At 43.2% G+C, this 27,087-nt stretch overlaps 1 protein-coding gene across 3 annotated transcripts in view; it reads right to left on the reverse strand.

Annotated features, from left to right (window-relative positions):
- The window catches only part of Lnx2 (ligand of numb-protein X 2), a 58,678-nt gene that overhangs the window by 27,343 nt on the left and 4,248 nt on the right, over window positions 1–27,087 (reverse strand). The gene's annotated exons all lie outside the window — the stretch shown is intronic.

The following is a 27,087-nucleotide window of genomic DNA, read 5'->3' on the forward strand; positions in this document are numbered from 1 at the left end:
GCCCCCCTTCTGCAGACACTGTAGAGCCTCCAAAGTGTGCTGAAAAGGAACGCAGGCAGGAGGGGCAGGGAGGACAGTTAGGAAACCCAAGCTGCATGTGACAAACATTCTAAGACTTAAGTCAAGCACAGATAAGCTAAGAATGCAGGAGAGAATGAGAAATTGGTGTTTCATTCTGTTTGGCTTCGTGGTTGGGAATAGTTCCGAAAGGTAAAAACAAAACAAACACACAAAGCTATATTTCTGAGTTGTGACAAGAAGCACCAGTCCGAGCAGGGGATGTGGGTGAGGGGCAGGGCATCTCAGGAGAGAACTATACCACCTAAGGCAGAGTGTCCAGAGGTCACATAGCACAGCCAGGAAACAGAAAGCAGGCAAAACATCTCAGGTAAGAAACACACTTGGGAAATCTAAACCTGAGAGTCCTCTCCAAGAACAGAAAGAGAAGCGGCACCACATGGACTCTGACCGTGTCTGTGCTGGTGTCTGTGTATACATGTACATGTACATGGAAATTGCACAAATGGGAACATGTAGAGATCAAAGAAAAACTTGTGGGAGTCAATTTTCTATAACCATGTGGAACCTGGGGATTGAACTCAGGTTTCCAAGCTTGGAGGCTGATGCTTTGCCTGCTGAGACATCTTGTTAGCCCTGTAACTGATATTTTATGTACAGCATTCATTTTAAAAACAACAGAAATTGGGCAGAGCAGCACACACTCATAATCCCACCCTTTGGGAGACTGAGGCAGTTCAAAGCCAGCCTGGACTACATCGGAAGACCAATTCTCAAAACATCTACACTAACAAATAAAAACAAATAGCATTCTAAGAGATTTAACAAGAACGGCCATGGCTTGGAAGTAGAATTCAGGCAGGACAGCTTGACCCAACTTCAAATAAACCATTCCTCTGAAAATTAGTAAAATAATAGTACTTGTGACCCCCCTCCTGGAGTACCATCATCAGAACAGCAAATACTTCCTGTGGTAGCTCGTGGGTCTTCTTCCTTTGAACATGACAGCTGTCCTGTCAGTGTAGGATGCGTGAGATGAAGGAAAGCAATACCACTAACTCAGAATTTCTACAGCCTCTTGTTTCCCACCTACTTTTCAAGAAAATTCACTTATCTTTTGCTCTACTTTGATGTGACAGTGCTTACTCTAATTTTTCTTTTTCTCAAGAAAATATATGGTACTATGAGCCTCCCACATGATGACTAAGAAAACACTTAGCTTAAGACTATTATGTTCTAGCTGTTCCCTAAGTCTCTAAATATCTTTAGTTTTTTATTTTCATTTTATCACAAAATCTTTTCATGAGGAAAATTAACATAATAACAACTACTTTATCTCCACCCACGAAACATGTCTTTGCTGCCACAAAATAAATGCTCACTCAAAACTGAACTTAGCACAAGCAGTTAGGAGGGCAGAGCCTGAGTGGACCTGGGGGGAGGGGTCAAGTCTTTGCTGGCCACTGAGCAAACTCAAGACCTTACTAACTTCTCTACCTGTCAGCTGGGCCCATGTAAAGACCAGTAGGCATTGTATGTGCAATTTACAAACAGAACAATTAATAATGCTGCTCCTTTATCGAAAGGCTAAGAAAAATGTTCTTGATGCCAGCACTGAACTCTCCTTACAGTTCACACTGCAGGGTAGATTTGACAGCTGCCCTTCATGAAGCCGTGTAAGAAAACAAATCGATCAACACCAAACCTTACAACTACCACAGGACAGTTCCCACGTCCCTGCGCACCATCGCAGAGAAGCTAAAACACCTGCACAAGAATGTTGACGTGATAGGAGACCCACAGACCCTTCAGCAGCTGACTAGATGAGCAGGCTGGGACACATCTGTACACAAACTACTACTCGGCAGTAAAAAGAAATGAACACAACCCACTGAATCTCTAGATTAAGAGTGTGAGTGGGGTTGATATTAAAAAGTTACATTCAGCCTTGCAGTGGTGATGCATGCCTTTGAGCCCAGCACTCAGAAGGTAGAGAGAGGTAGGCGGATCTCTGTGAGTTCAAGGATAGCCAGGGCTACACAGAGAAACACCATCTCAAACAACAACAAGTTGCATTTGGAGCAGTGATTGCTCAGTAGCTAAGAACACTTTTTGCTCTTGCAGATGACCTGAGTTCAGGTCTCAGCACCCACATGGCAGCTCAAAATTGTTTCTAACTCCAGTTCCAGGGGATCCAATACCCTCTCCTCACCTCCCTGGACCCCTGGACATAAACTCACACAGGTTCACTGTAAACACATAATTTTTTAAAGTTGTATTTTGTTGTTGTTGTTGGTTTTTTTTTTTTTTTTGGTTTTTACGAGACGGGGTTTCTCTGTATTGTTTTGGAGGCTATCGGTCCAGCCTGGCCTCGAACTCACAGAGATCCGCCTGCCTCTGCCTCCCGAGTGCTGGGATTAAAGGCGTGCACCACCACCGTCTGGCCTAAAGTTGTATTTTAAATAAATAAGACAAAAATGTTTCAGTCTGTATTAGTCTACCTCTATAACATTATTGAAATAACAGAATTCAAATGAAGACTAGTTCAATGGCTGCTGAGGTTTGAAGGCGGGGAGAAGGGCAGCATGAAGAAAGGGTCTTGCAGGGGTGGACATGTTTGCTATTGTGACTGTGTTAACACCCGTCCTGGCTGCACCACTGAACTGCCGGTCTATAAATGGCTATCACAGGTGAGGTGACCTGTGTCATCTCTTACAACAGCACGTGAGTCTACAAATACCCTGAAGGAGGAAGGTGCTTCAACATCACTCAAGAGCCCAAGCATCCCTGTCTACTGTACTAGCAGCTCATGCTAAAACATCTGTTTGTTTATAAAACAAGGAAACTTACAGAAGTAAGAGCTTCCTGGGGGCTACAATTTCAGAGCGTTAGTCCATGAGCATCATGGCAAGAAGCATGGAGGCAGGTAGGTGGGCATGGTGCTGGAGCTTACATTCTTATCAATAAGTGGGGGGAGGGGAGAAAGGAAAAACAAAAACCCCACTAACCAGGAATAGTCCAGACTTTTGAAACATCAAAGCCCACCTCCTCCAACAAGGCAAAGGCACTTCCTAATCCTTAACCAAGAAGTTCTACTAATTGGGAACCAAGTATTCAAATGTATGAGCCTATGTGGGTCAGTCTCATCCAAACCATCAAATTCCCCTCCCTGGCCTCTATAGGCTTGTAGTCATATCATCATACAAAATGCACTAAATCCAACTTCAAAAACCCCCATAGTTTTTCATAGTCTCAAGACTGTTTAAAATTCTAAAGTTCAAAGTCTCTTTTGAGATTCAAGGCAATCTCTTAACTGCAATTCCCTATCAAATCTAAAGGCAAATACATACTTCCAACATACAATACCACAGAATATACATTTCAAAAGGGAGGAATGGAAGCAGAGTGAGAAAAAATTGGAACACAGCAGGCTGAAATCTAGCAGGGTAAACTCCAAATCCTGCTCTCTGTGTCTGACATGGGAGGGTTTAGTTGTCCTGTCTGCCAGCCTTGCTGTCCACACCACACTCCCCTTTCTAGGTAACACTTTGCAGCTTTACATTTTTGCGATTCTGGGAGTCTCTCTTGTTTCTGTTTCCCAACTTCCAGTCTGTTGTGAGATCACATGTGCTAGAAAATTCTACTGGACACTTGGAAGAAATAAGTAAAGTATTAGGAAAATGGTTTGCTCTTGCCTGGGAAAGGGAGGGTGGATGATGGGTGCAGAGTACTGGGGCCCGTCTCTTTTCAAAAGAATAAAAACTAAAAGAGCAAAATGTTGGGATGAGCCCCTGCCTGTTTGCTACAGGTCAGATCTTAAATGTTCCCGAAAGGCCCATGTAATAAAGTTCGGGCCCACAGCATGGTGCCAAAGGTGGCAGGTCCTTTACAAAGTAGGGTCTAGTGGGCCCTGGCCCTTCCTTCCTCTGCTGCCTCACTACAGGACAAGCATTCTGTTCTGCCATGGAACAACCACCCCCTTGCCCAGAGTGACACACAGACAGAAGACTAGCTTTGAAGCCGTGTCAAAAGAATGAAGTAACTGCCTCTGGTTTTTGCATGATAACAGTGAAGTAGAGGTACTAATGCAGGAGGAGGCCTTCACGGCAACAGTGCACTTGACACACTGATGGAGGAGGCCTTCCTGGAAAACCAGAGCCTCTTTTTATCTGAAGAAGCCTCTGGATCCTCAGCCACATAAAAATATTTAGCATGTGATATGGGAGCTTCAGATAAACGTCTACTCTTAATCAACCTTTATCCTAACATATAGCACAAAGAACTAGGAAGTCATCAACAATAAGTTAGTTTCCTCACTCTTGTATACAAACATGTCTCCTTTCAGCAACATTGAGAAATCATTTCAAGGATCTGAAAAACCATCTTAGAATTATTAAGTTGCTACTTGTCATTAGAGGCACCCCTATTTAATAATCTACAAAATCAGTAAGCTAAGCAAAGCTGCTAGACACACTGAAATTGAAGCCAGCTCTATGCCAGCTGGGTAAGTAGGTCATGTCAGAGCGTGTTCTTTCATTCATTCATTCATCACATTTATCAAGCGTCCACTGTGAGATACTCTAGAGTACAGGTAGGTACCCTGGAGCCGGGGCTTACTGTCTTTAAACATCAGCTGTGCCCAAACAGTTATTGATCATACTCACATACACACTCCACAATTTAAACGGTTTTTATTTTACTTAGCACCATCATTAGTGTGTGTGCGTGTGTGTGTCTATGCATGTGTAAGCATGTGCATGTGTAAGCACGCAGATGCACTTGTGCCATAATAGACTTGTGGAGGTCAGAGGAACTTGGATTGCACTCAAGAACCACCGAGAAATCTTACCATCCCACTCCACAGCAATTTAATTCCAAAATGCTTACCATTTTATTTATTTTTAAAGGTTTGCATTTATTACTTTATGTGTCTGAGGCTTTTGCCTGCATGCATTTATGTATAATACACATGCCTGATACCAACCAGAAGGCAGTTTTGGATTCCCTTGAACTGGTGTTACAGATGGTTGCTAGTCACTTGGGGGGAGGGTATCATCTGTCTGGGTCCTCTGCAAAAGTAGCAAGTGCTCTTAACCACTGAACTATTTCTCCAGCCTCATTTGTGCATCTTTTTAAAAGGATTTACTTGGAGCTGAAGTTCAAACTCACATATCAAGTTTAAGGGCAGTCTTCTACACATTAGATCCTATCTTTAAAAACCAAAATTAAAACCCAAAAAAAGGTCTTTGTGGAAAGCACTCCGTTGCAGAAAAGCTAACAGCATACAGCTTCTTCGCAGGGCACGCCTTGCCAGCCTGCTGAACAGTGGCATTCCTAACATCTCACAATGCCACAGCCTCACTAGTATCACATGGTACACAAGTGATGGGGATGGGAGGGAACTATGGCATCTGGTACCTTGGTCTCCTTGCTATTATTAGCCAAGGTGATGCACAGGAGTTTAAATACCAGTGATACACTTGAGTATCTCCATCAGGGCAGTAAGATACTATAATGTTGTAAACAAAGAGAATTTTCTCAGCTGTGTGTAGTGCTTGGGAGGTGGAGGCAGGTGGACCTCTGAGTTCAAGGCCAGCCTGGTCTATATAGTGATTTCCGGCCAAAGCTACATACACAGTGAGACCCTGTCTTGAAAAAAATAATAATAATAAAATTATTTTCTCTCCTGCTTCTAGTTAAGTTGCTTTGTAGGAGAGGCAACTTCAACACTGTCAAACACAGGTGATTGTAGCAGAATAATCAGATAGGTTTCCGTGGCAGAATTTACCAGTGAACCATACTTTTTCCATAAAAAGTTCCAAAGCAACAGAAGAACAAACTTGCCCCAACACACAAAGGAACCAGCAGGACAGCACTTCTCTGCAATCAGAGTCACACCGAAAACACATGAAGTGGAACTAAACCCATCAGGATGGGCTCACGGTGGCAATGTCAGTAATAATTAAAGTTACATTAAGATTTCATTACCCTAACTATGGGCAGGGTCTAAACTTAAATGCCACAGTTTTCAAGGAGAATCAAAGACACTGCTAATTAAAAGAACAGACGTATGCTATTCAGTTTATCCCAGTTATAGCTTAATATAGATGGAAATTATTAGATCAAAATGGCCACACTTCAAAGGCGCTGTGATTCCTCACAGTAAACAGCCAAGGTGCTCAGGTCAGGGACTCTGCAAGCCTGGTACTTATTCTGAGAGATTTGCATGTGCCACCAGGGGGCCTTTGGATGAGTCTAAGCTCTAATGCTGGAGCAGAGCACCCTCACTAGGTCAAAGTTCAGCATCCATGCAGACATGCTACAGATACAATATCCTTCTCAAATACACATAACTAAAATGCTCCATGGTTGGAAACAAAACATTTTTGCTGTCAGAGCAGAAATACAAAGGCTATATGCACCCCCAACTGTATTAATTTCTCAATTTTCTGAACTCTAGGTTTTAAGTTATTTTTCCACAATGACTACACCAATTGCTTTTTTGGCAGTTCCACTAGGTAAGTTTCACAACCAAATATATTCAAAAGCAAAATATTTGTCTCTCACTCCTCTTTCCTCCCTCCTTCTCTTCCTTACACTTACTCCCTAGTCTGTGGCCAGCACCTGCAGTGTTGGCATTGGAAGGCCCAGAGGAAGGACTGTAAATTCAAGGCTAAGTGCCTCAAACTCCCCCTTCCCCCAACAAACCAATTCAGACTCTCCTGGGGCTTCTGATTCAGCACTGATTTACTTCATTTTGGTGTACTGGTGGAGGCTGGAACTCAAAGAGTTACAAACTGTTGTGAGCGGCCATGTGACTGCTGGAAGCAAATCTGTGTCCTCTGCGGGGGCAGTCAGTGCTCTTAAGCCATCTCTCCAGCCCCAGAAAATACTTTTCAAAGATAAAATTTACAAACATCAACACAAAAGCAACCAGGGTTGAAACCCTTAGGAAAAAGCACACACTTACAGAAATCAAAGCTGTGCCTACTTCCGAGAGCAGTGGTTCTCAACCCTCCTAAGGCTGCCCCACCCTTTAATACAGTTCCTCATGTGTGGAGACTCCAACCATAAAATTACTTTTGTTGCTACTCTGTAACTGTAACTTTGCTACTGCTATGAACCATAATGTAACTATCTGATAGTGATAACTGTGCAAAGGTCATCCTACTCCCCAAAGGGTTGCAACCCACAGTTTGAGAACCACTGATCTATTACCATTTTTTTTTTTTTTTTGGTTTTTTACGAGACAGGGTTTCTCTGTATTGTTTTGGAGGCTGTCAGTCCAGCCCGGCCTTGAACTCAGAGATCCACCTGCCTCTGCTTCCCGAGTGCTGGGATTAAAGGTGTGCGCCACCACCGCCCGGCAGAGAACCACTGATCTAGAGGGTAGTTTGTGTAAATTATTTTATTCTAGCCTGGTTGTTTGAGGGTTTTCTTTTAATTTGCTTTTGCATGTTTTGTTTTTAGTTTGTCCACAGAAAGTAACTGGACAACACTCACAAAATAGTAGGTAACTCAAGAATCAAAACAGTGTGGTCTAATTAAGTCAGCAGCATTGAGGAGAGAAAAGGGGAGTGGGTGGATAGAAGTGGCTACTCAACTTCTGTCCACTTTATGACATTCATGTAGGTGGCTGGTGGGGAACCCTCTGGGTAGAATGGAGACTTACATGCAGGCCTGACATTCCAGAAATATTGGGGCGAAATGAAGGTAGGAGAAGAGTAACCTTGAGGAAGAACACTTTCATTTTTGAAGTTGTTAAGACATGAACTTTCTTTAGGTAACCAGAAGAAAAGAAATCGAAGCAAGTTGAGATAAATGACAGCTAGCAAGGGGGATGAGATATTAGACAAGGTCTGAGCTAGGAGGCCCCTGAGACTGTAGAGACATAAGGAACAAAAGCTTTGTTTAGGGGAGACGTATGGTCTGCTGCGGTGGTGGGTTAGAGGCCATCATGTCTTATAGTCTCACTTCCTCGCACAGTATGTGATTTCTACTACACACATAATTTCTCAGAGAACTGTCTCTGCTCTAGTTCCTATTTACTGAGTCTCTTAAACTGCTTCAGGAGCTGTTGCTTTTGCCACACCATCAAAACTCTGTGTCAAGGTCAGTGAATTCCATGTTGCTAAATCCATTGCTTAATTCCCAGTCCTAATCTTATTTAACTGGCCTTGTCTGCAAGATTTGACACAACCGATTAAGTCCTCCTGCAAGAAACGCCCTTGTGCCTGATCTCTCCAAGCCACATGCTCCTAATTTCTCTCAGCCACATTGGCTATTCTTCCTTGGCTTCCTCTTCATCTCCAAGGCCTTCTTGCTGGGATGCATTCCAACACGGCACAGTGGACCATAACTTACATATGTATTCTCCTTTCGGGAACGTTTCCAATCTAATGAGCACTCGTTTGTACACCTCCTCCTAAATCCCAGTCATTCTCCGAAAGCTTCTCCTCTGGACAGGACTCGCAGACTTAACTGTCTAGTCAATGTCTCTCAGAGGTTGTATGGGAACTTCTATTCCCACTTCTAAACCCAAGCTTCTCCTTTAAGTAAGCTCTCTTTCAAAGTTGTGTCTGTCTCTTAATTTCTACCTTCCCAGTTGTGTAGGCCACAAATCTCGGAGTTGTCCCTGACTTTTCTCCTGCCATGAGCACATCATATCATCGTCAGCAGCAAATCATACTGAATCTGCCTTCAAACTATGCTTGAAATCGACTCATTTCTCATTATTTCAGCTCCATCCATTATGGCTCAGTCTCATGCTTGGAAAACTTCAGGAGGCTTCTAATTGCTTCTACTTTTACCCTTCATTTTATTCTCAACATAGAGCGAACTGTTCAAAGTAAAAACCAATGCTGTCAATCCCTCCAAAGTCACCTTGAGGCCTTTCTAGTTCCTATTTCATTGCAAAGACAAATATATGGTTTTCCGACTAAGAGAATCAGCAAGTGAAGGGAGGCAACCAGCATAAAAGAAACTGTATGCACTCAAGAGACTAAAGGAACAAAGGAAATAAGAACCATAGCAGACAGTTACTGCTTCGCTTACTCTACAGGAACCTTGGGTGCAGTGTGAGATGCTCTCAGGGAAGACTTACAGGGATGCACTGTAGTGACCTTTGTCTTACCACAATAGTAAAGATCACATCCAAGGCAGAGGTGTGATGAGAAGTGTGATGCGCAAAGACATCTGACCAGGGAGAATGCAGCTCCCACTCCTCTGCTTGTAGTGAGTGACACCAGGGAACTAGGTCCCTACCCACCTGGGGAAACTCTCAAAGGAGTGGAGTTGGGGAGATAACATTCCTGAGTGCTCCCTGAGGGACAGGCCTGGTGAGATGAGGCAAGGTTACAGATTTAACCCTCATGACAACCTCAGTTGGGATCACTGTTACCTTCTTCCTTACTGTTCAGATGAAGACACTGTAAGAAACAGTAGGTAACTTGCTAAGATCCCGAAGTTGTAACCATGAACATGGGACTCAGATCAGGGAGTCTGATTTCAGAGATTACACACACGTGCTCATGTGCATTCATGTGTACACACACACACACACACACACACACACACACACACACTCACATTACACGGAAGTTGCACATGATACAGTTTAAACACACATACATATCCCTGCATATACACATATAAGTATGTATTTTACATAAAAAAATGGATGGCAGATCCACAGGTAAATAGTCCCTTTTCTATAGTTAGCATCTGAGAGACAAGTTTTCAGAAGAAACCACACACTCCTATTTATAAAGGCTACAATGCAAGAAGGACCTCATATTTTTAGTCTCATAGGAATTTCCCAAAAATTTGTCATTCTATTTAAAAATTTTTTTCTGTGATTAAAATTAACATTACTAAACTGGGTGGTGGTGGTGCACACCTTTAATCCCAGCACTCTGGAGGCAGAGGCAAGAGCAACTCTGTGAGTTCGAGGCCAGCCTGGTCTACAGAGAGAGTTCCAGGGCAGCCAGAGCAATTACAAAGAGAATCCCTATCTCAAAAAAAATTTAAAAATTGCACTACTTATTTTAAATAATGCACTTTAAAGATGTGTATGTTTTGCCTGAATGTATCTGTGTACCATGTGCATGCCTGATACCCATGGAGACCAAAAGAAAACATCATAGACTGGAGTTATAGATGGTTGTGAGCCACTGAGAATTAAATTAACTGCTGAGCCATCTCTCCAGCCCCCTGGAATTGACGTTCTTGTTACAATCAAAATATTCAAATAGCCATTTCTGTATTCAGATAGCAAAATAAATATGAACAAAAAACTGGGTGACAGCTCAAATTTTGAACATTTGGTCAATCTTTCCAAAATCTTAAAAACATTCACTTATATTTTCCTCAAGGCAGACAATTTCTCTAAGGATTGGAATGGTCTGCAAAGAAAGATTTTAACCAGGCTTGAGGCTTCTTCCTAAGTTTTTTCACACACAGACATCCATCCAGAGACCTCTGTGTTTCCTCACTTAGAGCAAAACCATCATCTACGGCCACCTAGCTTCAATCACTCAACATCTAGAGCCTCATCTCATCTTTTCCAGTTAGTGGCTCCAGGCTACACACAGAAATGGTTATCATTACCTGCACACTCAATGCAATCTGAAGTTGTGTTTCTAAGGAACATTCAAATGGGTCTTATCTATGTAGAGGTTAACTGGCAACGTGTATTTATATTTACAAAGTATTCAGCAGGAAAGAGTGAAGAGAAGAAAAATGAAAGCCATAAAGACATCTAGTAGAAGTAGCCATTCGTGCTCTGCTTCCTGGTAGGTTGTGACATGAACAGCCTCAGTCACACTGGGGCCACCATCAGCTGAACTGCTCTGCCCCCTGACTGTGAAGACAGAAGCCACCCATTGAAATCATAAGTCAAATGGTTCCTCTCTTAAATCCTTTCTATCTGAAGCTTCAGAACTGGGCTGCAGCAGGGTTGGGAGACCATCTACCTGCCATGTGGACCCAAAAGATGAGACAAACATCTGGAATCAACCTGAGTCAGAGAAGCAATTGATACAGTGAGCAGCTGTTACAGCAGAGACGGATAACTGATCATAATGAACCCATAGCGACTGGAGAAAGCTTGGGTATAAACAGGACACCCCCACCCTCCATGGCTCAGGCTACTGCGGAAAGTGGTAAGAGCTTGAGGAGGGGTGAGTGATGTGAAACTGTCTTCCAGGCACAATGTAAGTGCTGTCCTCTTGGACTCACAGCAGTCGTGATTACTGTCCAAGTCCACACAGTTGGCTCCCTCAATACTCCATGATGGAGGGAAGAGTGGCTCAGAATCCCTAGGCTCCTTCTTGAGGCCATAAATGGCTGATGGAGAGGGTAAGACTTTTTTTCAGGGCCTCAGATATCGGTGAGTGCTCATGCTCCTGGAAGTAATGCTGCACCAAGGCTTACAAAAGCCACCTTTGTGAGCTCACTGGTCACCAAAGGAGCAGCAGACATGAGAGCAGGTGGGAAGATGACCAGGAAGGGAAGGGAAAAGAACCAGTGTGGGTGGGGGTGGGGGGACAAGGGAAGGGCATGCAGATTACCAAAGTATATTAAATACATGCATGAAAATATAATGAAACTAATTATCAGGTATAATTAAAACAATGAAAATTATTTTAAATTTCACAAATATAAGGGGAAAGTGAGTATTTAACAGCTTTTTTCAAATTAAAATTTTATACATTGGACTTCAAACTCAGGAAACATCCACCCAAATGTTTAAACTTTCATGCTTAGGCCAACAATGGGAGAAAATCCTATCTGAAGACTACTAGGGAAATCAGGGTAGTCCTTTGGTTACTGTTTCCATGAAAACACCAGGATGAAGAAACGTAACATGGAATGTGTTCTTAAAACCTTTTTATCTTGTTTCACCCTATCAGTTAACTAGCATAGTACATGGCAGGGAGAGAAATTAAGCGCTAGAACATTCACAGCTCACTCAACAAATATTTGTTGATTATATGTTGCAGGCCAGGTACCCAGCTTAGAGATAGGGTTACTTTGGGTAAACAAATAGTCCCTGCCCTTATGGACTAGTCTGGTACTGAGACTTTAATTAGCCAGTGACACAACAGGAAGATAATGTGAGGCACATACAATTTAAATATTTCAGTAGCCACATTAAAAAGAAACAGATGGTATCCATTATAATATGTAACAATGCTTTAATCCAATATATCCAAAAGTATCAGTTACCATGTAATCAATATGTAAAAAGAATATGGAACTATCTTAATACTTTCTTCATGCTAGGATTTCTGGAATCCAGTGCTTATTTAAATTTTTATAGATTTATTTTATTTTATATGTATTAATGTTTTGCCTGCATGCATGTATATGTACATCTTGTGAGTGCCTGTTGGATACTGGTTGTGAGCCACCATATGGGTGCTTGGAATTGAACCTAGTCCTCTGCAAGAGCACACATACTCTTAATTGTTGAGTCACCTCCCTAGCGCCACAATGTTTATTTTATGCTTATCACATTCCAACTTGGACTAGTTACTGTTCATACACTGGATAATCCTCTAGGGCTCTGCTACTGTCCTGGACAGAACACATAGAGTGAGAGGCACCGTGCACAGTAAGGAAAAGTTCCTTCTCCCAATAAACTCAAAGTCGACCACCAGATTAACCACTTAAGTAAGACAAGTGAAGCATACGGGCACAGAGATGTAGAAGCATACTGTAGAATTAGTAAGTGCTGTGAATAGATGGCAGACCATATGGGGATTATGTGTGCATAGGATTCTCGTTCAGCCTCATATGCCAGAAGACCTAAGTAAAACTGGACAGAAGATAGGGATGGCTGACTTGGCCAACTCTGCTTCCTCTAGTTGGGTATGTGCATGGTAATCGGGGTGTGGTGGCTGCTCCCACAGTTTTGGGAATGCAGAGCCATGGCCCTTGCTCAGCTTCCACGATATTGCCAACACCTCAAACTCATAGCTTCCTGACTCCACAGTTTATCTTGGGGCATGGAGGCAACTTAAACCATCCTCTGCATCCAGGAGCACAGAAGCTTTAATGAAGCCAGATCCTGGTTACTTCCAAAGCACGTCACAATGTCGACTTTCCCAGAAGCACAAAGGAGAAAGGGCAGACTACAAAAACGGAAATTAAGGACTGTGGCTGGAGGCTCTACTTCAATTTCTCATTCCCAAACACCATTCTAAATACCAGTATTGGACCATACTGGGCTTTTCTGTAGCAGCCTACTACGCAAAATCCTCAGAGAAGACTATGGAGTTCTCAGGTGCAGTTCCAGGGACACAGACACAGACACACACACGGACACACATACACACACACGGATAGACACACAGGCGCACACACAGACATGTATAGAAACACAGACACACAGACACGCACACAAACACGCACACGCACGCATGCACAGGCGGCTTACTTGCATTTAAACATTGTCTTACTTCCTTCTCCAAAACCCCAAAATTTAAGGTTCACTTCCAATGACTTAGGCATTCCCTCACCATCACCATGCTGGACACAGTACTAACTACTTACGAGCATCACTTCATATAATCACTCCTATGAACAAGTCCCATGAAGCAGGACCATCAGTTTACACATGAAGATGAGGCTGAGAGGTTAAGGATCAGGCTGAAAGTGACTAGATGGAACTCAAACCCTGGTTGATCTGATTCCTAAGTCCATGTTCAGAAATCAGAAAACTTCCCATTGTTCTCTTCCTTTTCCCTGTCACTAAAGAAGCCATGCCACAGTAAAGTGATAACCACGGCAGAGAAGCCACATGGACGTAGGACAGAGCTGAAGACCTTGTGAGGAAAACTATGACAGCTGAAAAGAAAGACATGTACTGATAAGCTGGAGTGATGCTGCTCTGTAATGTACCTTCTCAAGTAGGTGATAATTTTATATAATTATCAGTAGAGATAAATTCTCAAAAATTCTCAGATAGGCATAAGTTGACATACTCAAGATAAACATCACCTAAGCAAAGAGAAACAAGTCTTATAAAATAACAAACCCTTCATGAGCAAACAGATCCATAAATATTTTCCAAATAGCAAATGAGGAATTTCAACATACAGGTATCTTGGCTGGGGCCCTCAGGGAGGACACCACAGGTTACCCAGGTATGGGCCAGGGAGTCAGTGTCTAGTGTCTTGATTGGAGTCCTGAGACAGGCTGCCCCAGGTTTCCTGTGTGTCAGTCCATCCAGGAAGCCAGTGATACCCGTAGTTTACTGTCATTTAAACACCCCGTGTTCATCTCCTGCTTTTCCGCCTTCTCCAGCAACCTGTAAATCCCCGATATCTTTTCTTCATAGTTGTGGGTATTCTAAGGTACCGTCCAATCATGAGCACAGAATACATACTCTTTTGAGTAAGGCGTCTTTAACTCAGCAAGGTTTTTTGTTGTTTTTGAGGTTTTTCCTTGAGACAAGGTCTCACGATGTAGCCCTGGCTGACCTGGAACTCATTATGTAGACCAGGTTGAGCCTGAGCTCAGAGAGTGCTGGGATGAACAGCACACACCTACAATTCCCGGCTCTGCAAGTGTTTGAGATCTGCTATTTCTAACTTATATCAATCAATGTGTGTTCCCTCCAGTTGCTCAGGAGTACCCCATGACAACATGCTCCTTACAGATAGACAACTTGACTGTTTGCATTTTTGGTGACTATGAACAAGAGCTTCCATGAACTTGTATTTTCCTTCCCTTGTGTGAGTACTTAAACGTGGAAGGGTGGAGTCACAGGGTATGTGCTTAGTTTCCTAAGCAATGGCAAGGCTGTCTCCAGAATCTTTGCAATCTTTTTATATTTCCAAGAAGGACTAAGCTTTGGTTGTTTCATGTTCTTGATGGTGACAGTCTTTTAAATTTTAGCCATTGTGTAACTGGTTGGCAATAGGTATTTTGATTACTTTTGAGTTGAATATTTTTGTTAAGACCATATGACATAAGCATAAATTATATAAAATATAAAGCAAAAAGAGGAAATATAACTTTAAAAACTTTAAAAATTGTGCTCATTTATTTATGTATGTATGTATGTCTATGCACCTGGGGAGTCCCTGGTGCCTGTAGAGGTCGAGGCCAGAAGGCGGCATCAGATGCTCTGGAACTGGAGTTACAGAAGGCTGTGAGCTGCCAATTGGGTGATGCAAAACAAACCTAGGTCTTTTAGAAGAATAGCAGGCGCTTTTAACCATGAGGCATCTCTCCAGCTCTGCTATAACTTTTAATGACTTTCAAAGTCATATGACTGAACCTATACTTCCAGCTAGTACCTCATTAAAAATCACGTTAAGTATTATCACTGTGACATTAGAATAACTTTTCTCTTTCACTACTGAAACCAACAATATATGGCTTGTTTCATCCATAACTTAGACCTGTGACATGGACTGAGAGCTGGACATTGAGCAGGGCACTGTGAGTCTCTGTTTTCTACACTGAGAGAACTGACACATTAGAATTGAAGCTAATGATTTCAATCAAGTTCTGGGGAAACGAGGCTAACACCTCATGTCAACCTTAAAATTAAAAAGCACCTTGGTACAACCACATATTCTGAACAAAGCAGCAGAGTGTCCTAAAATGAAGAGGGAATCACTGCTGAATACATTGTGACCATTCTCAATAGGGCCTTACATAACCAATGTCATTACAGAACCCAGTGGGTGACTGTCCAAATTAATAAAGTACCATCTGCCCAATAACAAAGAAATAGTGACAACAGCAGGTTACACAAACCCAGACCTCTTTTCACACACTACCAATATTATATATGCCAAGGGGCAAATCACTCCTCAATAGGAGTTTTTCTTCTACGCAAATGACAATAACTGAGCATACAGTTTTAAGAAATGCCTGCTGACTAGTCTAATGGTATTACACCACAGAATCATAAACTTTAATTCAGTTTTTTAAAAAAAGGAAAGATGCTGGGCGTTGGTGACACATGCCTTTAATCCCAGCACTCGGGAGGCAGAGGCAGGCGTATCTCTGTGAGTTCGAGGCCAGCCTGGTCTACAGAGCGAGTTCCAAGACAGCCTCCAAAACAATGAGAAACCTTGTTTCGAAAAACCAAAAGAATAAAAAAATTTTTAAAAAGGAAAGAAAGAAAACTACTGTAATTACTGTACTCCCTTCACTTGAAAGCAGATACCCAACTTTAACACGGACATTTTATTAGTACCACTTTGTAAATAGCCAATTTGTCTTCCTACATTTTCTGAAGTGTTTTGTTTTCTAAATCAAACAAACAAAACCTCAGGCACAATTACCACCTATTTTCTCAGCTACTTCCAATACATCTCGATGCATGGTACACACACAAACCAATCCTACACACCACACGGTTAGCAGGAGCAACTGTTTCCTCATGTCGGGTCTCCCTTTTCTCAGGTAACAGCTGGACCCACAAGTCACAGATGAAGGCTGTGAGAAAAGCTCCAGAACACAAACTTAGGCAGCTTCTGGGAAGCAGGATACACCAAGGAAGCGGGGTGGCAAGGGCTTAGTGGACCCTATAAACAGCACACAAATCTCAGTCACGTAACATCACTGTACACAGTAAGAATGTTCAAGACCTAAGAATGGGAGCCAGAACACAGTATGAGCAGATAGGGTCTTCCTCTCCACTGTCTGTCTAAAATGTGCCTGCAACACAACAAGCCTGCTGAGTTTCTTTTTGAAACACCTCCTATGAAGATTCATTACCAGTGTTCTATTATTGGATTACTTCATGACAAAAAAGTGAAAATCTCTATTGCTCCACAAACTGAAAAGGAAAGAAGGAAGGGAGGGAGGGAATGAGGGAGGGATGAAGGAAGGAAAGGAGGAAGGGAGGGAGGGCCTCAAAAGAACCCCTCTTCTAAGATGCGGTGGGCCTGTTGCAACCTCTCCTTGTGCATGCTCCTAGCTGTCATTTTCAACTGAACTGGTGAGAGAGTCCTTTCTGAAGATTCCATATAAAACACAGTACCATGCAAGTGCACATCTCATTGGAGTGCTGCAAGCAGGACTTAATGAAGCTGAATTCAGCCCTTGCTGACAGCCTCAGCCATGAAGAATCAACTACTCTCCTTCCCCACTCACCCTCCCAAGCACTGTCTCAAAATTAGGCAATGACCTAAAGCAGAACATAAAGGCAACTATTCCCAGATGCAGGAGACAAGAAAGAATCCACATTCCCTTGCCATTTTAACAAAACTTTTACTTTTTCCTCCTCTCTTTTTAAAAATAGTTTTGAAAGATGGGCAACAGTGGCCCATGACTTTAACTCCAGTACTATGGAGGGAGAAACAGGTGGATCTCTGTGAGTTCAAGGTCAGCCTGGTCTACAAATCGAGTTTCCAGACATTTGAGCCAGGTAGTGGTGTACACACCTTTAATCCTACAGATCCCAGCAGGCAGAGTTCTGTGAGTTCGAGGTTAGCCTGCTGTACAAAGTGAGTTCCAGGATAGCCAGGGCTACACTGAGAAACCCTACCTAGAAAAAAAAAAAACAAAAACAAAAGAAGAAAAAAGAAAAAAGAGAAAGAGGTGGGGGGAGGGAGGGAGGGAGGGAACTAGCTAGGCAGTGGTCCCAGCACTCAAGAGACAGAGGCAGGCAGACCAAGGCCAGCCTGGTTTACAGAGTGAGTTCCAGGACAGCCAGGGCTACACAAAGAAACTGTCTCAGGGGGCAACAATTGAGATAGGGTCTCACATAGCCCTTGTTGGCCTTAAACTCACTATGTAGCCAAGACTGACCTCGAGCTCCTGATCCTCCTGCCTCTACCTCTCCAATGCTAGGACTACAGGCATGTGACACCATGTCCAGTCAGGCTACTGGATTTGACCTAAACAATTACTCTGAGTTTCTTCTGGGAAATCATCTTGTTCTGAGTTAAAGAATACAAATGCAGATTTTACACTTGGACTCTACCTCTTCAATAGCTAGCAATGTTTCCAGCAAGGAGGAAAGACAGTTTAGAGTCCATGAAAACCTTCACTCCTCACACAGCCAGTATAGTGCAGGGGAAGATGGCTTGTGTAAAGCAGCTCTGGTTTCTAAACACAGGAAGTCACTTCACCTTGTGCAAAACACAGCGTCCCCGGCTTTCTCAACCTCTGGTGCAAACTGCTGCCCTCCCAGGGTGCCTTTGACAGCTAGCAATGGTCATCCTGTGGGAAGTAAGTGGCTGGGGCCCTGGAGGGAGAATGAGACTCTTAAATATGTATTTGTGCACGCTGACTTCTCGTGTAATATACTGCAACAGGGGCAAAGGAATGTGCGACAGAAAGAAAATATAAGCCAGGTGAACTTGGTACATGGTTAAAATTAAAGACAAAGCAGACAGAGATTTCCACATCAAAAGAAAAGGAAACAATTTCCCAGAACCCCGACAATGTGTGGTGAGCCCCGAACCAGACTACTTTATCTCTGCTTCATCCCTTTGATTTAACAATTAGTATATAAAACAAACCTAAGCAGCAAGTGCCACATTCCCTGGCAAAGCTACTTCATACTTCAAAACTGGGAGAAACGCAGCCAGTTTGCTGCTAATACAAACCTTTTTACAGGAGACAAATTTTTACTGGAATCAACATATTTCTAAGAACCATTCAATGCACAGCTCTAACCACACTAACTCGGGCACAAAGTCATCTTTTTCTTGTACTTCTACCCCCGCTGCTTGGGGAAATCTGCTATCACCTCCTTTGTTTCTAAAACTGTACCAGGCCGTCAGCTGATGAGTCATGGATCACACTCTAAATCCTCATTACCAAAGCCAGCAGAGCACAAAAGTTTTACACATCAATTTTAAGACAAACCAAATTACATACTGCAGTTTCTATACAGTGACATGGGTGAGCTTTAAGAAGTGAGACACTTCAAAACAAACTGCAAATTCAAGGACTGACAACATCATTTTCCTTGTTCCCCTAATAACCGGTGGGTTTCTTTTTTCTTCATTCATAAGAGAAGGACAGCTGAGATGCTGACAAATACAAACACACTCCCATCTTCATTAGAAAGCTAATTATTCAAGACTGACTTCCCCAAATGCCTGACTTCTTTTCATTTCTTCCTATTTTTGCTCTTCAACCATTTTCCTTGTGTGGGGGAAACCTCCAGGAGAGGGTGTGCAAGGGGAAGGTGATGTGGCCGGGGCTGGGGTGTGACTCAGTGCTAGAGCACTGCCTAGGATGCACAAGGCCCTATGCTGGCTTCCATGCACGACTTTGTGACAGAGCTGCTTACAAGGTTCCCTGGTGAAAAAGACTAACAGCCAACAGGAAATGTGGGGACCACTATAGACTTCAGCCCAGCTGATGGCCCAGATCTACCACATCACCTTCTTAGCCGTGTGACATTTATCATTAACCTCCATAGATGTACTTAGCTGTTTATGTATCTAATAAACAGCACATGGCTGCTCCCACCTCACACCCAGTGTGTACGCTCTATGAAAGGACCTTTGATCTAACTCTGCCACATTCTCACCACAGCCTGGAACATCTACATATTCAATAAATATCCAGTAACAGAATGGGGGGAATGCCATTACAGTAGCAGGGAAAATACACCCAGATACATAGATAGCTACCTTAGGACTTACATAATTGTGAAGTTTATCTCCATGTAAGACTGCTCATTACTCACAGTTTGTAAGCTTTCTCTCAGCCTCTACAAGGCTGTCTGCGTTTAGGGTCGCCACGCAACATCACGAGTAAGAACTGAACTACACAATAGTCTGTTTTGCTTCCACCTGAACAAGTTTCACTCAGGATCAAACCACAGAAAAGCAACCTGAAGCTTGCCAAATTTGGAAGGTCGAAGCCATACCGAGAAAGTCATCACAGGCACACATTTTATAACAGGAGCAGTTAGCTACTAAACATTACTTGACAGCCGGCCATGATGTGTAAGAGTCCGCTGGCTTTGGAACTAAAGGGCTTTCTTGGTTGTGCAGCTCCCAACCCTCAACAAAGAGACATCTTTTTGCTGCAGATGGAGGTTACTACAAAGAAGTACAACTGCCAAAATGCAGTGAGTATGTGGCTGTGGAGTGCCCATGCCCAGATGGGAGATATGTAACACAACCCTTACATCCAAGGCTCAGGGAACATGGCAGAAGAGGGGGCCCGAACAGTCTAAGCCAGAGGACCAGGAGGACTACTGTGAATAATAGCTTCCGGACATGACGGGGATACTGCACCCACAAACTCTCAACAGCCACTGCTACCTGAACATGACCTGCAAAGACCTCACCAGTCAGCTTGCAGCACAGATGGGAAGAGGGGTCACAAGGCTCCATCCGACTGGAAGAGATACAGGCAGTCACAGCGGGAGGGAGGCAGAGTCAGTTTTCTTCAGGGATGAGCCCCTTGGTAGGCTGTGCATGCTTCAGTGGTCAACCTTGTACACGTGTGCATGCAGGCAGCCCTACCTAACTGGACTCACACAGGATACATTGTCATCATCATCATCATGACAGAAAAGGGCAGGAATATGAGAAGGAGATGTAGGGAAGGGGGTACAGAAGGAGTTATATGGAGGGAAGGGTTTATCTAATAAAATTCTCAAAAAAATTTTTTCCCTAAGATCAATCCCTAGAACCCACATGGCAAAAAGAGAAAATCAACTCCTATAGGTTGTCCTGTAACTTTCACATGCATCACACACTCACACAATTAAAAACAGAGTATTCTGATTTGACCATTCTTTCATAGCTATAACAAAATGCTTGAATTAGGCTACTTTTTGTGAAGAAAAGAGGTTTTCCTAGTTCAGTTAACAGTTCTGGAGAATCAAGGCTAAGACTCTCTAGTGAAGGTCTTACCAAAAAAAAAAAATGGCAGAAGCAGAGGGTAGGAGAGAGGACGAGACAAACTCACACAGGAAGGCAGAGGTGCCACTCAAGGGCCAGGCTTGAGCTCTTATGACAACTCGATGTCATAGAAAACCCACTCCAAAGCTGAGGAAACAGATCAGTCTATAAAGCGCTTGCCTTGCCAAGGACCTGAGTTTGAGCCCCAGAACCTACACAATAATGCTGGGTGTGATGGCATACACTCGTAATCCCAGCACTTTGGAAATAGAGACAGGAAGATTCCAGGGGCTAGCTGGCCAGCTAGCCTGACCTGATGAGCTACAGACCTATGACTCAAAGGAGGAAGATGGTGTTCCTGAGAATGACAACCTAAGTTGTCCTTTAGCACCCATTCAAGGGTTCCCACACACAGAATCACAAACAGATGTGAGTATATACACAGAGAGAGAGAGAGACAGAGACAGAGACAGAGAGAGACAAAGAGAGACAGAGAGAGAGAGACAGAGAGAGAGGAGAGGAAGAAACTTACTCTAGAAAACCAACAATCCCTTTGAAAAGCTTGCCTCCAACTGACCTCAACAGCATCCATTAGGCCCCATGTCTTAAAAGCCTCACTATCTCTGAGTATCCCCTCTTGAACACTTGGATGGCACACAACACCTTCCTTCTTTCTGTATTCTCTAAAATGTATTCATAACTAAAAAAAATAAAAAAATATCTTTGCTATAAATATAGTCTTGTACTGTGGTGTTAACACTGTCAACATGACAGGTCTAGAACAAGCTAGGCAATGGGCTTCCAGCATAATCATAGATGAGGGGTTATCTAGTGCCTTACTTTTCTATTGCTGTAAGGAGAAATCATGACTCAGGAACTTATTAAAGAAAGCATTTAATTGGGAGTTTGCGTACAGTTCCAGAGGGTTAGTCCATGATCTTCATGGCAGGAAACACAGAGGCAGGCAGGCATGCAAGGATGGAGCCAGAGCAGCAGCTGAGAGCTAACATCAGATTTAAAAGTTTCAGGCAGAGAGAGTATTGTAATTTAAGAAAAGCAGAGCTCGAGAGAAAGACACCATGCGACAGGGTTCAAGCAGAGGGGGTTATATTAGGGAAAAGGATCATAAAAGGGGGAAAGCGGAGTGGGGAGACCAGCCTCCAGGGACAGGAGCAAGCAGGAAAGAGGAACGAGGGAGAAGGAGAAGGGAAGAGGAGGAGACAAGGGGGAGGGGGAGAAGGAGGAGAGAGAGAGAGAGAGAGAGAGAGGGAGGGAGGGAGGGAGGGAGGGAGAGAGGGAGGGAGAGGGAGAGAGGGAGGGAGGTTAGGTAGTGGGCAGGGCCCCTTTAAAAAGGAACACAGTGAATGTGCCCAGGTGGTGCTCTTAGTGGCTATAGCTGAGGGTATATCCTGTCAGAACCCCAAGGACAGGCCAGTATAAATGTCTGAACACTAACAGAGGGGAGGGGAGGGAAGACAGACTACTGGGCCTGGTTTGGACTTTTGAAACTTCAAAGTCCATCCTAGTGACATATCTCCTCCATCAAGGCCATATCTCCTCCAACAAGGCACACCTCCCAATCTGTCCCAAACAATTCCACCAACTAGGGACCAAGCATTTGGACATATGAGCCTACAGGAGCCATACCCAGTGAAACCACCACATCTAGCTCAGGTTTTTCCTCTAAACATGTCTGGAAGGCATGTCTAAGTTAGGAGCACTGAGGTGAGAAAGCACCCTGAATACAGGAGGCATTGCATCATGGGCCTAAACTGAGTAAGAACGAGGAGGGCGGGGCATGAGCACCCGGCTCACTCAGCTTCCTGACTATGGATGCACTATGACCACCCACTTCAAGCTCCGGCTGCCATGACCCAGGAGACCCTAGAATTATGAGTCAAAACACATACACCTGTTCTCCATTCCCTTGTTTTTGTAAGTGTATTTTACCACAGCAGTAAAAGTAACTAAAACGCCTTTTTTTTTTTTAATTATATTTGCGAAATAAACCCTGGAAGGTTTCTCATGCTATTGTATTTCCTCAAAGATAAAAAAGTCACTTAAATGTGATACCATACCTGGAAAAACACTAAAGAGAGTTTCAGAAAAATTGTACCTATTTTTAGTAAAATCTGAAATCAGTCTATTTAAGCATATTAAATACCCTATCTACAGTGAAAGCACAAAGTCTAAAATAAGAGCGATGAATGGTGTCGACACAAACTTCACATGAGGCCTGCTCAGGATACTCTGAAATCTACTACACAGTGTTCATGGATGCAGATACTGACCAAAGATATTAAATATCCAGCAACAGGGACACAGGACACAGCACCGGCTCTCCCATAACTAGCTTGACCTCACTGATTCTGTTTTAGCTTCTGTTAAAAGGACAGAGAAATCAATAATACGGTATACTTCAATGAATGGCTTTGGAGCTTTGTCCTAGCCTAATCCCTGCCATCAACCACCCCCATTCCAAGTCAAAACTAATCTAAGTATTTTAGAACTTCCCTTATTTCTATAGCCATTAAAGTCTTCAGTGTAAGGGCCTGACACTATACAGCTCTCAGAAGAAAAAAAAAATCAGGGTAAAATCTTCATGAAAAATATGACCTTACCAGAAGTGTGAAAAGGCAATCATTGGAATGAGAGACAGTTATTTAAAATCAGACCTGGAAAGGAGTTAATATCCAACATGAGAAAGAAACTCCAATTACTCAAAAGTGAATTAAGAACTGGACAGCACTTTTCTACAGCAATATACAGATGGCCACCAAATATAGGAAGATGTACAATATCACTTATTGTCATTGAAATGAGATCAAAACAGAAAGATGCTGCCTGACAGCCATGAAGATGGCTATAGCCAATAGAGCAGAGGGCAGAAAGTGCGGCTGCACCTTAGGGGAGCGAGAATCTGCACCACTGGTGGGACTGTAGAGTGGCACAACCACCCTACAAAACAGTAGGTTCTTCAAAATGTTAAAAATAGAACTGACACTCCATCTATCAATTCCATTCCGGGAATCTGCCATTTGTGATTTATGTTCATAGGTGCATCGTGCAAAACACCTGAGAGGCAAAAGAAGTCCAAATTCCACTGCACAGAAATGGCTAAACAACATGTGGTGCATTCTATACTGGAAGATTTTCTGTCGTTAAAAAAAGGAAGGAAATTCTGTCACATGCTATAACACAAATGAGCCCTGAGGTCATTACACTAGGTAAAACAATCTGTTTGGAAACATTCCCCATCTCCCAAATGAGACACCTAAAGTCGTCAAATGCACTGAAACAGAAAGTAAATGATATGTCTGGGGGCTTCGGGGAGGGAGTGGAAAGTTGTACATGGAAATAGTGTCCATCTGCAACACAAAAAACTTTCGGAGATCTGGTTTCTAGTACATTAAGCACAATAAATATCCTTACATATGCTTAGGGAAAAAAGCCAAAGCAACAAGGGGGTTTTGGTAAATTTGCATTATTTTGGCAGGATTCCTTTCAGTAAATCACTGAAAATTTGTTTTTTGTTTTTGTTTTTGTTTTGAGACAGGGTTTCTCTGTGTAGCCCTGGCTGTCCTGGAACTCACTGTGCAGACCAGGCTGGTCTTGAACTTACAGAGCTTCGCCTGCTTCTGCCTCCCGAGTGCTGGGATTAAAGGGTGAGCCACAACTACCCTTACCACTGAAAATTTAGCATCCGTATTGATGTGTAAGTGCTAAATACTTCAATCTAGCATTTAGAATTACAAAGTTATTCAAATAACAAAGGACAAAAAATGTTTAAACTCGGTAGTATCTTGTAATGGCACATTAAGGCATTTTGTGGCACATTTATGCAAACTTCAATATAGTAAAGACTTTAAGAATGTGTGCTACTGAGAACAGTAACCGGGAGACGTGGGGTCAGTGGAACTGTCTGCTTTATGGCTAGTATTAGAGCATTTTTACCGACTGGTGCGGAAGAGGAATGAGGGAAAAGGGCAGAATTAAACCACAAAGTACTCCCAAAAGAGATTTAAGAGGACGGGACTGAGGCCCAGCTCAGGGCCAGCCTTCGGTAGACCTGACACTTCAGCAGCCAAGTTGGGAAGGGTAAAAACCTGAGGTTCTCCTCAGGCTACCTCAAATTCCCACCAGGAAGACCTAGGGGGTAGGTTAAAGAGTGTGGGTGGTGAAGGTTTGGAATAATGCATGAGTGACAAAGAATGAAACCCTCACTAATTCTAACCAGACATAGAAGGCCCCGCACACCTCCCTGACCCCATCCTGCCACTCCTTCTCTTTTTCCCCAACTCATCCACACATCCCTTCAAGTAAACTTACATAGAGAAGGCTTCAGTGATGTCCTATTCTTCAGAAAAAAGGCTCGTTCCCCTCATCACATCTCCAGACAGAGAGCACCTTACCCCAGCACTGTGCCAAGGAATATGGAGCCTATTCCACCAGTTCAGGTGCTCTAATGCCCACATTTAAAAACACAACCGGCAACTGCAGTCAGTTTGTTGTTGTTGCTTTTTTTTTTTTTTTTTTTTTTGAGACAGGGTTTCTCTGTCTTGTTTTGGAGGCTATCCTGGAACTCTCTCTGTAGACCAGGCTGCCTCAAACTCACAGAGATCCGTCTGCCTCTGCCTCCCGAGTGCTGGGATTAAAGGCGTGCGGCACCGACGCCCAGCTGCATTCAGTATTTTATCTCATCCAGTGCATCCAAAACATTGCCATTTCAAGATGTAATTATTGAAATTTTAATGGGGTTTGTATCTTACACCGCTGTATTTCTCAGTACAGAGCAGTCACGTTTCAAAGCTCCACAGCCAAATCTGGCTAGTTACTACAGTACTGAGAGCACAACCCGCAGTAGAGCTTGTGCGATGAGGTCTCTATTCTCTGATGAACTGTCTCAGGTCCACATCAGAGCACTGCAGATACAGAATGAACCACAGGGAATGAGGGGGCAGGAGGGCAGCTGACAGAGTTCCCAGACCAGAGGAAAGGCAGTGCGGGGCTGAAGACAAGCTGGAGGGGGCAAAGCATGCCAGATGCTAAGCCAGGGCTCAGGGTCAGACCATGACGACAGCAAGCCTAGCAGATATGACTGCCCCAGGGAGGGTGGGCCTGAGAAAGGACAGGTGGGCGATTGTGGGCACAGGTGACGGACACAGGTTTAATGCGACGTACATTTCTACCGTGGAAACACCAAGGAACCAAATGGAAGTAAAAGCACAGCGGAGCTGCAGCTACTGGAGCTGAAGAGTGGAGGAAGTAGAGGCCAAGGGTAATCATCTCCTCCACTGGAGGCCTTTGAGGACTACAATGGCTCCAAAGGTAGAGAACATATTCTGTGTTTCACAGCTTAGCACCAATCACACAGAACATGCTTACAGAGCTGGCAGACAGAATTAAATCGAAAACTCAAGTGTAAATACTGAACCCATACAGAAGAAAAATAGCAGTGTTTAGAACACTTACAGATGACTGAGGCGAAATGTTCCATGCAAATTATTCCATGGTTACTTATATAGTTTAACTGACAAGATTCTGATGAAGAATTATATTTAAATTTAATTGAAATTAAATTAAATTCAAAATCCTGATGGGGAAGGTAAACATTTCTCAGACTTACTAACAGCCAACACAAAAATCTTCATTATAGTTAAGTACAGCTTTTTTCTTAACCTAAGATTATGGCCCTCAAAATTTGGTTGTAAACTCTCACCACAGTTCACTTTAGGGGACCTTGTTATTTAAAAGACTTTCCCCCAGCCCCATCAGATAGTGTCTCTCTATATAGCCCTGGCTATCCTAGACCTAAACTTCTCATTTCTCCTACCCAGACGAACACTAAAACACTCCAAAATTTCCACTAACACATTTTCTCTACTGAAGGCAATGTATGCTGGGGTGAACTTTAAGATGCTCAGGCTAGGGGAAGAGAAGCCTGTAATACTTTACCTTTCCATTTTTGTCTAGACCCCAATTGTCCTCCCCAAGATGTCAGAGACTTACCCTGTAGCTTTGCTTGTAACCAGAAAACTATGGTCAGTAACCTGTGAACAAAGTTATACTCCTGTGTGTCATGCAGTCAGTACTGACCTATGACACACAGGTTATCTCTGCCGCTGGAGAACTCACCACACCCACAGCTACGGTAGTGAACTGTGAAAGTGAATAATTATAGCATATCTTCTTATAGGTTTGGAAGTACTGTAGGCTTCCTTGTCAC

Source organism: Mesocricetus auratus, unplaced genomic scaffold, assembly GCF_017639785.1.
Source record: "Mesocricetus auratus isolate SY011 unplaced genomic scaffold, BCM_Maur_2.0 Super-Scaffold_100008, whole genome shotgun sequence".
NCBI lineage: Eukaryota > Metazoa > Chordata > Mammalia > Rodentia > Cricetidae > Mesocricetus > Mesocricetus auratus.